This window comes from Chiloscyllium plagiosum, chromosome 4 (assembly GCF_004010195.1).
Source record: "Chiloscyllium plagiosum isolate BGI_BamShark_2017 chromosome 4, ASM401019v2, whole genome shotgun sequence".
Taxonomy (NCBI): Eukaryota; Metazoa; Chordata; class Chondrichthyes; order Orectolobiformes; family Hemiscylliidae; genus Chiloscyllium; species Chiloscyllium plagiosum.
In genome coordinates this window covers 1550472-1564613 of record NC_057713.1, presented here as the reverse complement: position 1 = coordinate 1564613, position 14142 = coordinate 1550472, and the positions used below count along the sequence as shown (strand labels likewise).

The 14142-nt window shown below is 43.0% G+C and overlaps 1 protein-coding gene across 5 annotated transcripts in view; it reads left to right on the top strand.

Annotated features, from left to right (window-relative positions):
- LOC122548789 (anion exchange protein 2-like) overlaps positions 1–14142 on the top strand; it is a 232087-nt gene that overhangs the window by 56000 nt on the left and 161945 nt on the right. Inside the window, exon 1 of one of the 5 annotated variants that reach the window (XM_043687560.1) lies at positions 5133–5233. The exons of 3 other annotated variants lie outside the window; for them this stretch is intronic. The gene's annotated coding sequence lies outside the window, so the exon portion shown is untranslated. Of the gene's footprint in view, positions 1–5132; positions 5234–5640; positions 5941–14142 lie in introns of those variants that run through there. One more of the 5 variants, XM_043687559.1, reaches the window with a different exon arrangement.

Here is a 14142-nt window from a genome sequence, read left to right as displayed (position 1 = left end):
CTACTCTGAATAAAGAAACTGCCTCTGACATCTGTCCTATATGTATCACCTCTCAATTTAAAGCTATGTTCCCTTGTGCTAGCCTTCACCATCTGAGGAAAAAGGCTCTCACTATCCTCACTATCTAACCCTCTGATTATCTTATATGGTTCCATTACGTCACCTCTCAACCTTCTCTCCAATGAAAAGAGCCTCAAGTCCCTCAGCCTTTCCTTATAAGACCATACCTCCATACCAAGCAACATCCTAGTAAATCTCCTCTGAACCCTTTACAAAGCTTCCACATCCTTCCTACAATGCGGTGACCAGAATTGTACACAATACTCACATGTGCGGCCGCACCAGACTTTTGTACAGCTGCAACATGTCCTCGTGGTTCCGAAACTCAATACCTCTACCAATAAAAGCTAACACGCTGTATGCCTTCTTAACAATCCTATCAACCTGGGTGGCAACTTTCAGGGATCTATGAATGTGAACACAGATCTCTCTGTTCATCCACACTACCAAGAATCTGACTCTGCATTCCTGTTACTCCTTCCAAAGTGAATTACCTCACACTTTTCCATATTAAACTTCATTTGCCACCTCTCAGCCCAGCTCTGCAGGTTATCTATGTCTCTCTCTAACCTATAACATCCTTCAGCACTATCCACAACTCTACTGACTTTTGTGTCATCTGCAAATTTACTAACCCATCCTCCAACACTCTCAGCCAAGCAGCATTGGACCCAAAACAGATTCTTGCGGTACACCAGTAGTAACTGAACTCCAGAATGAACATTTTCTATCAACCACCACCCTTTGTCGTCTTTCAGCTAGCCAACGTCTGATCCAAACCACTAAATCACCCTCAATCCCATGTGCAATAGCCTACATGGGGAACCTTATCAAACACCTTACTGAAATCCATATACACCACATCAACTGCTTTACCCTCATCCACCTGTTTGGTCAGTTTCTGAAAGAACTCAATAAGATTTATGAACATGACCTACCTTTAGAACTCAATAAGATTTATGAACATGACCTACCTTTTACAAAACTGTGTTGACTATCCCTAATCTACTTATTTCTTTCTAGATGATAAATCCTATCTCATAACTTTTTCCAGCTATGAAAAAAGTTTGCCCACAACCAAAGTAAGGCTCACTGGTCTATAATTACCAAGGTTGTCTCTACTCCCCATCTTGAACAAGGGAACAACATGGGCAGCATGGTGGCTCAGTGGTTAGCACTGCTGCCTCACAGCACCAGGGATCCAGGTTCGATTCCAGCCTCAGGCAAGTGTCTGTGTGGAGTTTGCACATTCTCCCTGTGTCTCCGTGGGTTTCCTCTGGGTGCTCCGGTTTCCTCCCACAGTCCAAAAATGTGCAGACCAGGTGAATTGGCCATGCTAAATTGCACCACAGTGTTAGGTGCATTAGTCAGAGGGAAATTGGTCTGGGTGGGATAGTCTTTGGAGGGTTGGTGTGGATTTGCTGGGCCGAAGAGCCTGTTTCCACATTGTAGGGAATCTAATCTAATTATCTATCCTCCATCTTGAGGGGCAATTAGAGAAAGGCGATAAGTGCTACCTAGTCAGCAATACCTATGTCCCATAAGTGAATAAAAAACAACTTGAAAATGTATTGCTGTTTCTTTGCTGTCATTGGATCAAAATCTTGGAATTTGCTCCCTAACAGAATTGTACATGTCCCTCCTTCAGATAAACTGCAACAGTTCGAGGAGGCAGCTCATCGTACTTTCTCAAGGCCAATTAGATGGGCAATAAATTTTGACTTTATTTCATCCTCAGGATGGGAACAAAGCAAAAATTGCCATCTACCTCAATTCCTGAGGGCTGCTGGAAACCCTCAGGGCATTCAGTATCAACCATGACACAATGTGTGACATTGGAGCCATGTGTCCGCCAGACCAGGTGGGAGCAGTACTTCCTTTCCTGAGGACATTCGTGACCCAGGAAAAAGGGTAGGCCATTTAGGACTGAGCAGACAAAGAAATTTCTCACTCAGAAGGTGGCACGGTGGCACAGTGGTTAGCACTGCTGCCTCACAGCGCCAGAGACCCGGGTTCAACACAGTCCAAAAATGTGTAGGTTAGGTGAATTGGCCATGCTAAATTGCCCGTAGTGTTAGATGAAGGGGTAAATGTAGGGGAATGGGTCTGGGTGGGCTACGCTTCGGCGGGTCGGTGTGGACCTGTTGGGCCGAAGGGCCTGTTTCCACACTAAGTAATCTAATCTAATCTAATCTAAATTTTGTTGGAATTCTTCTCCCCAGAATGCTGTGGAAGGACAACCATTAAACAAGTTCAAGACAAAAATCAACCGGTTTCTGGAGGCTAATGACGTTAAGGAATTTGACAATCATGCAGGAAAGTGGCAGGGAGTTCCAAAGATTTCCAAAGGCACTGAACCTTCTGGGAGAGGAAATTGCTCCTCATCTCAGTTTTAAATTGGCACCTTTTAATTCTGAGACTATGCCCTCTGGTCCTTTACTCTCCCATGAGGGGAAGCATCCTCTCAGTATTTCCCTGTCAAACCCATTAAGAATCCTGTATATTTCAGTGATATCACCTCTATTCTTCTAAACCCCAGTGAATAGAGTCCCAAACTGTTTCACCTTTGCTCCTAAGACAATTCCTCCATACCAGGGATTGTCCAAGTGAACCTTCTCTGAACTGTCTCCAATGAAATAATATTGGGGACCACAACTGCTCACAGTACTCTGGATGTGGTCTCAGCAGTACCTTGTACAGTTACAGGAGAAAGTGAGGTCTGCAGATGCTGGAGATCAGAGATGGAAATGTGTTGCTGGAAAAGCGCAGCAGGTCAGGCAGCATCTAGGGAACAGGAGAATCGACATTTCGGGCATTAGCCCTTCTTTCCTGAAGAAGGGCTAATGCCCGAAACGTTGATTCTCCTGTTCCCTAGATGCTGCCTGACCTGCTGCGCTTTTCCAGCAACACATTTCCATCCTTGTACAGTTACAGTAAGACTTCCCTACTTTTATACTCCAACCCTCTTGAAATAAGGGCCAACATTCCATTAGCCTTCCTGATTATTTGTTGCCCCCATGTTCTAGCTTTCTGTATTTTGTACACAAGTACCCCTAAATCCCTTTGTGTTGCAACTTTGTGCAGTTTTTCTTTGTTTAAATTACATTCTGACATTCTGTTCTCCTTTCCAAACTGAATAACTTCTCATTTTCCCACATGATACTCCATTTACCAACTTTTTGTCCACTTCCTTAATCCGTCAATATGTCTTTAAGCTATTTGTGTTCCTCTCATAACTTGCCTTTCTACCTATTTTTGTGTCATCTGCAAATTTGACTGCATTCATTTCCCTCCCCAGAATCGTTAATATATATTGTAACAGTAGCGGTCCCAGTACTGATTCTGCAGAACCCTACTGAGCACAGGTCACCAACCTGAAAAAGAATCCCTTATGCCCATCGTTGTTTCCTGCTCATTAGCCAATTCTCTATCCATGCCAATATCCTACTTCCAACTCCATGAGCTCTTACGTTCTGACTTAACCTTTTGTGAAGTATCTTGTTGAACACCTTTTGCAAGACCAAATACAAACTATCTACTGGTTCCTCTCCCAAAGGCTGTTTATGGAGTTGGCCACGGATCAGCCATGCTCTCATTGAAAGGTGAAACAGGCTTGAGGATTGAACGGCATACTCCTATTCCTGTGTTCCTCTATCCACTCTGATTGAGACCCTTTCAGAAACTTTAATACATTACAGTCAGACAGGATTTTCCTTTCATGAAGCCATGCTGACTCTGCTTGATTAAATTATGATTTTCCAAATATTCTGCCATTACTTCCTTGAAAAACTATTGGAATAAATCATCAACAATAGATGTTGGGCTAATTCGCTTTTTCCCCTCACCCCCTTTCTGAAGAGGCATGTCACGTTGGCATGCGTACTTTGGTACTTGTCCAGAATCCAAGGGTTTTTGGAGACTTGTAACCAATGCTTCCACCATCTCTGTAGCTACTTCCATTTCGATCCTTGGTGTAAGCAGTCAGGGCCAGGGGACTTAGCTGCCTTGTAGTTGAGAGTGTGTTGCTGGAAAAACACAGCAAGTCAGGCAGCATCCGAGGAGCAGAAAAATTGACGTTTCGGGCTGGAGCCATTTATCTGCCTTGAACCCCATTAGTTTGCCTCATACTCATCGAGAGTATGATCTGTCATGATCTTTTTAGGCCTTATTTCCTAGATTCTAAATTCATCCCAGTCTTCAGACTATCACAGACGTTTACCTCCTGATACGTTTTTTCTTTCAATCTAATGCGCTCCTTAACTTCCTGTTTCCTTGACTTGTTTGCTGTAAGGGTCTGGTCGTACCTGAATACAGTGTGCTCCTCGGATTGAGACATTCATGAGTCACATCATCAACTTGGTTCCCCCTGATAGGAAGTCTGCACTAACTGAGCATCAGAACATTGAGGATTAGAAATAAGAACAAAAACCACACTGGCAGATGGATTCTGGGATATACGGACGAACCTCGATTGTCCGAATGACATGGGTGGGGAGTATTTTGTTTGGATAATCAAATGCTTGGATTACACAGTTTAGCCAAGCATCGGGACCTTGCGATCTTGTCTGGATAATCTGAAATTTGGATAATCAAATGCCAGATAATCGAGGTTCCTCTGTACTAAAGAGCATTTTAGCTTTTATTGAACCCTGTGCTGTCTCTGTCCTGGGAATGTTTGATAGAGGACAGAATAGGAGCTGAGCTGGGAGTGATTCACGTTGATATGAAATGCCTAAAATAGAAGATGTTCTATTTGAGGGTACAAATGTACCCCAACTCAATGCAGAGAGAGAAGAGTTGTCACTGAAGTTTGATTTTGTGTTGCTGTAATCGAGTCAACTGGAGTGTGCAGGATCCATGAGTTAGTTCCTAGTATTTGCAGTTCATTGAGGTGCAGGGGTAAATGTACACTTCACTCTGTGTCTGCAGAATATGAAAATACATTAACCTTGGCTGTCTCCTTGAGTGTCAGCAAGTTGCAGCGTCAGTGCTGGGAGAGAATTGGCAGAGACAAAACAGTGGGGGCAGAATTTCTTATTGCAAGTCACTCTTTACTTACAAACTTGACCTCGGCTGAAGTGTTGTTGCAGTATTGCTGACTGTAGTTTAGTTAAAATCCCTGCAGACAATCAGTACCTTTAAACCTGTTCCAGATGTGGGCAAGACCGTATTTGTGAGTAGGTCTTCAAAGAATGTTATGGTTTTCTCTTTCTTACAAATGCCGACTTAGACTAGGTCGTACTTTGTGTCTTGTCCGAGTGCAGTGTAGATGCTTGAAGATATTTGAGTGGCTGTATATTGTCATGTGTGTGTGACTGAGAGAGAATGTTTGAAAGTTACAGTCGCCTTTGCTTGCAGTGCACTGCTGCACTTGAAAATGAGTGTTCCCAGAACGAATTCAGTTCTTCACTGGTGCGAGTCCCGGCACAAAACTTAGCAGCGCACACGCCCCCTTCTCTTCTGGCACTGAATCCAGCAGAAGGCGAGGAGACATGGTGTTGTGTAGAGAGGGGGAGGGGGTGAAAACGGCATGCGAAGCGGGCTCGGGAGTGTTGCAATTTCCTTTGCAGGCTTAAAGTTGCTGAGAAAGTTTGCTGACTGCAATGAAAAGCCGTAGCTCTGGGCTCTGCTCATTCACGTGAAGCAGGCAGGCAGCAGCAAAGGGAGAGAATTCCACTGGGAGTCTGCACTGATGAGACCATGTCGCAGTAATTGCAGTCGTCAGAGACCTGTTGCTGAAAGCTCCTGTCTCACTTTGTGATTGCAGCAAAAAAGAAAATCGCGAACAGAAGGATGTGCATCTAAATGTTGGTGCATCTTCTGGCTATCACTCTGTGGGGAACACAGAGGCTTTCTTAAAGGCTGAAACACAACCTACAGGTAAAGGCCCTGATGTGGAAATGGAGGAGGTTGATTGAAGCTCAGTGTAGGAGGTCACTGTTAGCCATGTCCTATTGATCTGTCGGAATATCTATTGTGGGTAGGCTGGATTAGGGCATGGTGTTCTGCCAAAGGCTGGGAAGTGCTGAGACTGAAAGTATTTGTGAAAGTGACTCATGATTATATGGGCACCAGGAAGGAACTGTAAATCCTGTAAGGGCTCGAAAAAAGCAGAGAAACGGTTACTTTCTACCCAGGGGGCAGACTTGACCAATATGTCTGACGTTAAGCTGGTTTACTCTGTTGTTTTTATAAATCGAAATCTCCCTTCCCTTCTAAAATCCAGTTTCCACCTCAAAATGTTTGCGAGATGTGCTCATGCTTGTGAGCTATGTCAGCCCACAGGAATAATGTCTGCACGCAGCAGACTCAAATACTTTTGCCACTGTCTTGGAGGTGACAGGGCCACTGGACAGAAGTAGAAAGGCCGTTTTAACATTTTAAACCCAAACTTGTCCAGCACTCGGGCGACCTGCAGCATTTCCACATTGAGAAAAGTACTTGCTGGAGACCCAGGGGTCCATTGGCCCCTGCTTTTGAGGTTGGAAACGTTCAGACGTTCAAAAGGAGCTTTCTGCCTTGAAGTTGGTATACGTTTGATAGCAGACTGGGTACCGTGACCAACTGCAGTCTATGCAATACCTGACTTGATACAATTGGTACTGACTTGGCTGAGCTTGGGACACAGGAGTAGATCATTTTATGGGTGGCTGCTGCGGATGATTATTCAGTGACCTGTACCAGGACATGTGTTTAGGAGCAGGTTAGCTGTTTTTGCTGTCAGTCATTTAATGTGCCCGTTAAAGCTGACAGACACGCTAAAGGAGCATCTATCACAAGATCAGTACAATTGCTGTTGCCTTTCAAATGTATATATGAGCAAAGTCATTCTCTTGTGTGTAGATAGTGATGGGGGTGTGTAGTTGAAAGATTGCCACGCCGTCGAGGTGCGGCACTCTCTCGGCACCGAGCCTCGGATGATGCTGAACTCTCCAACTTATATTGAATGATGGAACATCCTTGAGGGGCAAAGTATTTCTTTCCTATTCCAATGTTCTTGGTCTAGTAAGGATTATCTACACATGACTCTAGACCCACAGCAATGCGGTTGACTCTTGACTGCCCTCTAGCCAATTAGGGATGGGCAATAAATGCTGGCAGATCCAGGAACACCCTCGTCCCATAAATGAATTGAAAAAAGAGTGGCTTCAGGATGACTGGCTTTGGCTCCTGAGTATTGAGCGGTGCATGAGATTAAAAAAAAAAGAAGCTGCTGTAGTGGTTGCAGAGGGGAGTAGAGCTGTTAATTAACAATCGCATTTTGCAATAACTAGAAATGATTTTCATCTTGATATCTGTTAGACCATAAGATCAAAGAGCAAAACCTCAATCCCTTCACTCTTGCTGAGATATTTGTATCATTGATAGTCACAGGTGAGATGCCGGAAGACTGGAGGTTGACTAACGTGGTGCAATTATTTAAGAAGGATGGTAAGGACAAGCCAGGAATTAGAGACCGGTGGGCCTGACCTCAATGGTGGGCCTGACTTCAATGGTGGGCAAGTTGTTGGAGAGAAACCTGAGGGACAGGATGTACATGTATTTGGAAAGGCAAAAACTGATTAAGGATAGTCAACATGGCTTTGTGCATGGGAAATCATGTCTCACGAACTTGATTGAGTTGTTTTGAAGAAGTAACAAAGAGGATTGATGAGGGCAGAACAGTGGACGTGATCTATATGGACTTCAGTAAGGCGTTTGACAAGGTTCCACGTGGGAGACTGGTTAGCCAAGGTTAGATCTCATAGAATACAGGGAGTAGTAGCCATTTGGATACAGAACTGACTCGAAGATAGAAGACAGGGTGGTGGTGGAGGGTTGTTTTTCAGATTGGAGGTGTAGCGGACAGCGAAGAGGGTTACCTCAGCTTACAACGGGATCTTGATCAGATGGGCCAATGGGCTGAGGAGTTGGAGATGGAGTTTAATTTAGATAAATGTAAGGTGTTGCATTTTCAGAAAGGAAATTTTAGCAGGACTTATGCACTTAATGGTAAGGTCCTAAGGATTGTTGCTGAACAAAGAGACCTTGGAGTACAAGTTCATAGCTCCTTGAAAGTAGGTAGGTAGGATAGTGAAGAAGGCGCTTGGTATGCTTTCCTTTATTGGTCAGAGTATTGAGTACAGGAGTTGGGAGGTCATGTTGCGGCTATGCAGGACATTGGTTAGGCCACTGTTGGAGTATTGCATGCAGTTCTAGTCTCCTTCCTATCAGAAAGGTGTTGTAAAACCTGAAAGGGTTCAGAAAAGATTTACAAGGATGTTGCCAGGGTTGGAAGATTTGAGCTATAGGGAGAAGTTGAATAGGCTGGGGCTGTTTTCCCTGGAGCATTGAAGGCTGAGGGGTGACCTCATACAGGTTTATAAAATCATGAGAGGCGTAGATAGGGTAAATAGACAAGGTCTTTTCCCTGAGGTGGGGGAGTCCAGAACTAGACAGCATAGGTTTAGGGTGAGAGGGGAAAGATATAAAAGAGAGCTCAGGGGCAACCTTTTCACACAGAGGGTGGTACATGTATGGAATGAGCTGCCAGAGGAAGTGGTGGAGACTGGTACAATTGCAACATTTAAAAGGCATCTGGATGGGTATGTGAATAGGAAGGGTTTGGAGGGATATGGGCCATGTGCTGGCAAGTGGGATAAGATTGGTTGGGATATTTGGTTGGCATGGATGAGTCGAACGGTCTGTCTCCGTGCTGTACATCTCTATGGCTGTCTGACTCTAATCAAGAACCTCTCTCTGTCTTAAATACATTCAGTGTCTTGACCTCCACAGCTTTCTGAGGCAATGAGTTCAGCAGATTAAGTACCCTCTGGGTGAAGAAATTCCTCCTCATCTCAGTTCTAAAGGGTCACCCCTTCATTCTGAGGCTGTGATCTTGTCTCTCGTACTAATGGAAGCATCTTTCCATATCCACTGTATCCATCTTCTCAGTATTCTGTAAGTTTCAATCAGGTGCCCCCTCACTCTTCTAAACTGCATGAGTACAGACCCAGAGTCCTCAAACTCTCCTCATATGAAAAGCTCTTAACCCCAGGATAATTCTTGGAAATCTCCTCTGGACCCCTCCAATGCTAGCCCATTCTTGTTTAGATATGGAGCCCACAGATGCTCACAATATCAAGTTGTAAGTTTGCTTCCCATTTGGACTCCATTTACAAGCCTCAGAAAAAGAACCGGAAATGATTTCATCCACCACAACAGACCAAGACACATAAATAGCGAGCGAGACAGAACACCAGCGCTTCATCGGAGGCTCAGTGATGATGTTACCTTGTAAGTTGACAAACTTCTGAGAACAAACCGACCAGCTCAGTGAGCAAAGTTATAACCTGATCCACAACCTGAGTTACAAAGTTTCTCCAAAATTGCTCACAATATTTCCAAAGCCTTATACAGCCTCAGCAATACTCTTTTTATATTCTAGCCCTCTTGAAATCATCAACTAAACCTGCATGTTAACCTTAAGAATCCTGAATTAGGACTCCTAATTCCCTTTGTGCTTCATATTTCTGAGGCCTTTCCCCATTCAGAAAACATTCCATGCCTCTATTCTTCCTACCAAAGTGCATAACCTGTTACTTTCCCACATTGTATTCCATTCTCCATGTGTTTGCGCATCTCATGGCCTGCCCAAGTCCTTTGGCACCTTTCCCAATTCCTCAACATCACCTGTATCTCCACCTATCTTTGTGTCATCTGAAAACTTAACAATGATGCCCTTAGTTCCTTTGTCCAAATTGTTAATGTATAACTTGAATTGTTATGGTTCCAATACTGACCCCTGCGGAACTCCACTGATCAATGGTTCCCACCCAGAAAAAGACCTCTTTATCTCTACTCTCTGCCTTCTGCCAGTCAGCCAATCCTCTATCCATGCCAGTTTCTTGTGCCTAACATCATGGGCTGTTATATTATTTCACCGCCTCCAGTGCTGCACCTTGCTAAAGGCCTTCTGGAAATCCAAATAGATTGTGTCCACTGGCTCTCCTTTGTCTAACCTACTCATTACTTCCTCAAAGAGTTCTAGCAGATTTGTTAGGTATCACCTTCCCTGACAAAGCTGGCTGACTCAGCCCTATTGTACCATGCACTTCCAAGTACTCTGCAATCTCATTTTTAACATCTTACCAACAACCAAGGTCAGGCTGATAATTTCCCTCCTTCTGACACTCTCCCTTTTTAAGCAGAGGTGTTGCATTTATCATTTTCCAGCCGCTTTGACCCTTTCTGACTCCAATGATCATCACCAATGCTTCTAAAATCTCTTCACCTATCTTCTTCGGAACTCTGGGGTGTAGTCTATCCAGTCTGAATGATTCATTCGCCTTCAGACCTTTCAGCTTACCCCGCACCACCTCATTGATGGCCACTGCACTCACCCTGTGCCCCCTGACGCTCTCTCCCTTTCCTGCCTTAATTTATTTTTGGAATTTTAGATGCAACTGGGTTCAGGATATGGAAGTATTTTGGTGTAAGTGTGGGGAAGAAATTACAAGTTAGAGCAGTCGACAGGCCCCCTGACAAGTGCAATATGGCACAAAGTGTACAAGAAGTAGGATTGATTGTTTGTGATAAAGAGAGAGCAATCAACATGGTGCCTTAATCTACATCGAAACTGTGAAAGCCAGATTGGCAATAGTGTCCTGGATAAGGTCATAAAATACTTTTGAGAGAGTTTCTTACAATAGCATTTTTGAAGCTGACCTGAGAGCAGGTTATGTTAGACTTGGTATTGTGCAATGTCATAGGATTAATTAGCGACCTCAGAGTTAAGGCACCTCTCAGTAGCATCAAGCCCAGTATGATTGAATTTTACAACTAGTTTGAAAGAGCGAAGGTTGGATCTAAGATTAGTGATTTAAACCTAAATAAGGGCATCTCGGTTGGCATGAATGAGGTAGCTGAAGTGAGATGGGAAACGAGATTAGGAGATAGATCAGCAGAGCATTAGCAGGTACTCAAAAGGATATTTTGGCATCCTCAGAATACGTATTTTTCTATTATTAAAAATATTCAAAGGAAGGAACCATCATTCCTGGTTAATTGAGAAAGTTGGGGAACCTCATATTTATAGAAAAATGATCGACAAGTCAGATATTTGGTTAGAATATGACTGAAAGGGCACAGATTGACTAAAAGGTTAATCAGGATGAAGAAAGTGGTGTTTAAGAGGAAGATATCTAGGAGTGTAAAAATGAATAGTAATAACTTCTGCAGGTATTTGAAGAGGAATCATAAAAATCAAGTGAGTGTTGGTCCTGTAAAGTCTGAGAAAGGGGAGTTAATTGTAGATAATAAGGAAATGGCAGATGAAATAAATATTTTGCTTCAATCTTTACAACAGAGGATACAAAAAAAATTCCAGTAATAACTGCTAATTGGGATGGATGGGAGAGGAAAACTTAGTGAAATCACAATCAAAAGGGAGGTGGTTCTGAGTACAGTGTATCAACCATGATCACATCGAATGGCAGAGCTGGCACCAAGGGGCTGAATGGCCTATTCCTACTCTTAGTTTCTGTGTTTGGCTGTGATGAGATGTGGTACTTGAAAATGACATAGAAAAGTTTGTGAAGTGGGCAGCTCTAATGGTGGTCAGTTTGCAAAAGATTGAGGTGATGCATTCTGGTAGGAATAACATGTCTAAAATAAAGGGATTATTCTAAAGGCATGGAGGAGCAGAAAGATCTGTGTAAAGGTTCAAGACCGATTGAGAGAACAGTTAATAAAGCGTACAGTATCCTCGGCTTTATTCATAGGGGGCAGAGACAGCAAGAGCAACGAAAATATATTGAACTTGTATGAGATGCTTAGTTAGTCTTCAGCTGAAATGTTGTGCAGAAAGTGAAGACTGCAGATGCTGAAGATTAGATTCGAATGTGGTGTGCTTGAAAAGCACAGCAGGTCAGGTAGCATCCGAGGAGCAGAAGAGCCGATGTCTCGGGCATAAGCCCTTCATCAGCAATGAGAAGTGCTTATTCCTCATTCCTGATGAAGGGCTTATACCCAAAATGTTGCTTCTCCTGCTCCTAGGATGCTGCCTGATCTGCTGTGCTTTTGAGCTAAAGGACTGTGTCGAACTCTGGGGTGACAGTGACCTGGTGGTATTATCACTGGACAGCTAATCCAGAGACCCAGGAAATATTATTTTGAATTTTGCCAAAGCAGATGATGGAATTTGCATTCAATAAAAATCTGGAATTAAGAGTCTAATAATGACCATGAAATCTTTGTCAATTTTTGGAAAAAAACCCATCTGGGTCACTGATGTCCTTCAGGAAAGAAACTTACCTGGTCTGACCTACATGTGACAGCAATGTGGTTGGCTCCTAACTGCCCTCTGGGATGGGCAATAAATGCTGACCTAGCCAGTGATGCACTCATGCCGTGAATGAGTAAAATAAAATGAAGATAAATTGATTCACCCAGACAGTGGTGAGCCTGTGGAATTCACTATCGCAGAAAGCAGTCAGAACATTGCATCATCTCAAGAAGGAATTGGATACAGTACTTGGAGTTAAAAGGATTAAAGGATATAGTGGAAAAAAAACAGGAGCAGACAATCTATTTGGATGAACAGTCTTGATCATATTGAATAGGGGACCAAAGTCAATTGGCTTACTGCTCTAATCATGCTCCTAGTTTGTTTTTGTAAGTTTAAGTTTGGTGATTGGGAAACTTCTGGAAACAGTAGTTTGGGACAATATGAATACACATATAAAGAAATATGGGTTGGTTAAGGAGAGCCATCTTGGATTTCTAAGGGAAAACAAAGTTTAACTTCTTCGAATTTTAAGGAGAGGTAGTATAGAGGTTTGGTCAGGGCAATAAAGTTGATGTTATGCTTGTGAACTTTTAGAAGGTACTTGCTAGGGTGCCACACAACACTGAACAAAGTTAGAACTCATGGGGGAAACACAAATGAAAGGAGCAAATTGGATACAAAATTAGCTTAGCTACAGAAAACAAAGTAATGGTTTGTGGATGATTATTTTGGCTTGAGTAAAGATTGTACTCTAGTTCCACAGAATCAGTGATGGGCCCTTTGTGTTTCCTGATATATATATATAGTAATGATCTAAACCTTGCTGTACCGGGCAAATTTCAGAATTTGCATATGATACAAAACTTGGGAGCATTGTAAATTGAGGAGGATGCTGTAGCACTTGATAAGGACATAGAAAGATTTGTGGAGTTGGCAGCTCTGATGATCAGTGTGGAAAAAATTGAGGTGATGCACTTGGGTACGAGTAACATGGGCAGACCGTTTAAAATAAAGGGGTTACTCTAAAAGGGAGCAGAGAGATCTGTGTGTAAAGGTTTAAGACAGATTGAGAGAACAGTTAATAACGTCGACAGTATCTTCAGCTTTATTCATAGGGGCAGAGAGAACAAGAGCAAGCACTTTTGGAAGAATATGAAGGCATTGGAGATAGTGCAGAAGAGGTTTACAAGAATGGTTCCAGGGATGAGGAACTTTGGTTACCAAGATAAATTGCAGATTTTAGGAGCTATTTGCTCAGGAAAAGAGAACACTGAGGAGATATGATTGACTTTTTCAAAACATGAGGAAGAAGAAGGCTTATGTGAGGATGAGATGTGATGGTTCAAATTGTGCACTTGAGAGTTAAAAGTTAGCCAGGAAAGACCTAAAGAAGGAGCTAACAAGAGCCAGGAGGAGACATGAGAAGTCGTTGGCGGATAGGATTAGCGAAAACCCTAAGGCTTTGTATAGGTATATCAGGAATATAAGAATGACTAGAGCAAGATTAGAGCAAATTAAGCATTGTAGTGGGAAGTTGTGCGTGGAGTCAGAGAAGATAGGGGAAGCGCTAAATGATTATATTTTGTCAGTATTCACACTAGAAAAAGACAATATGGTCATGGAGAATACTGAGATACAGACTACTAGATTAGATGGGATTGAGGTGCATAAGGAGGAGGTGTTAGCAATTCTGGAAAGTGTAAAAATAGATAAGTCCCCTGGGCTGGATGGGATTTTTCCTAGGAGTCTGTGGGAAGCCAGGGAGGAGATTGCAGAGTCTTTGGCTTTGAACTTTATGTCGTCATTGTCTATAG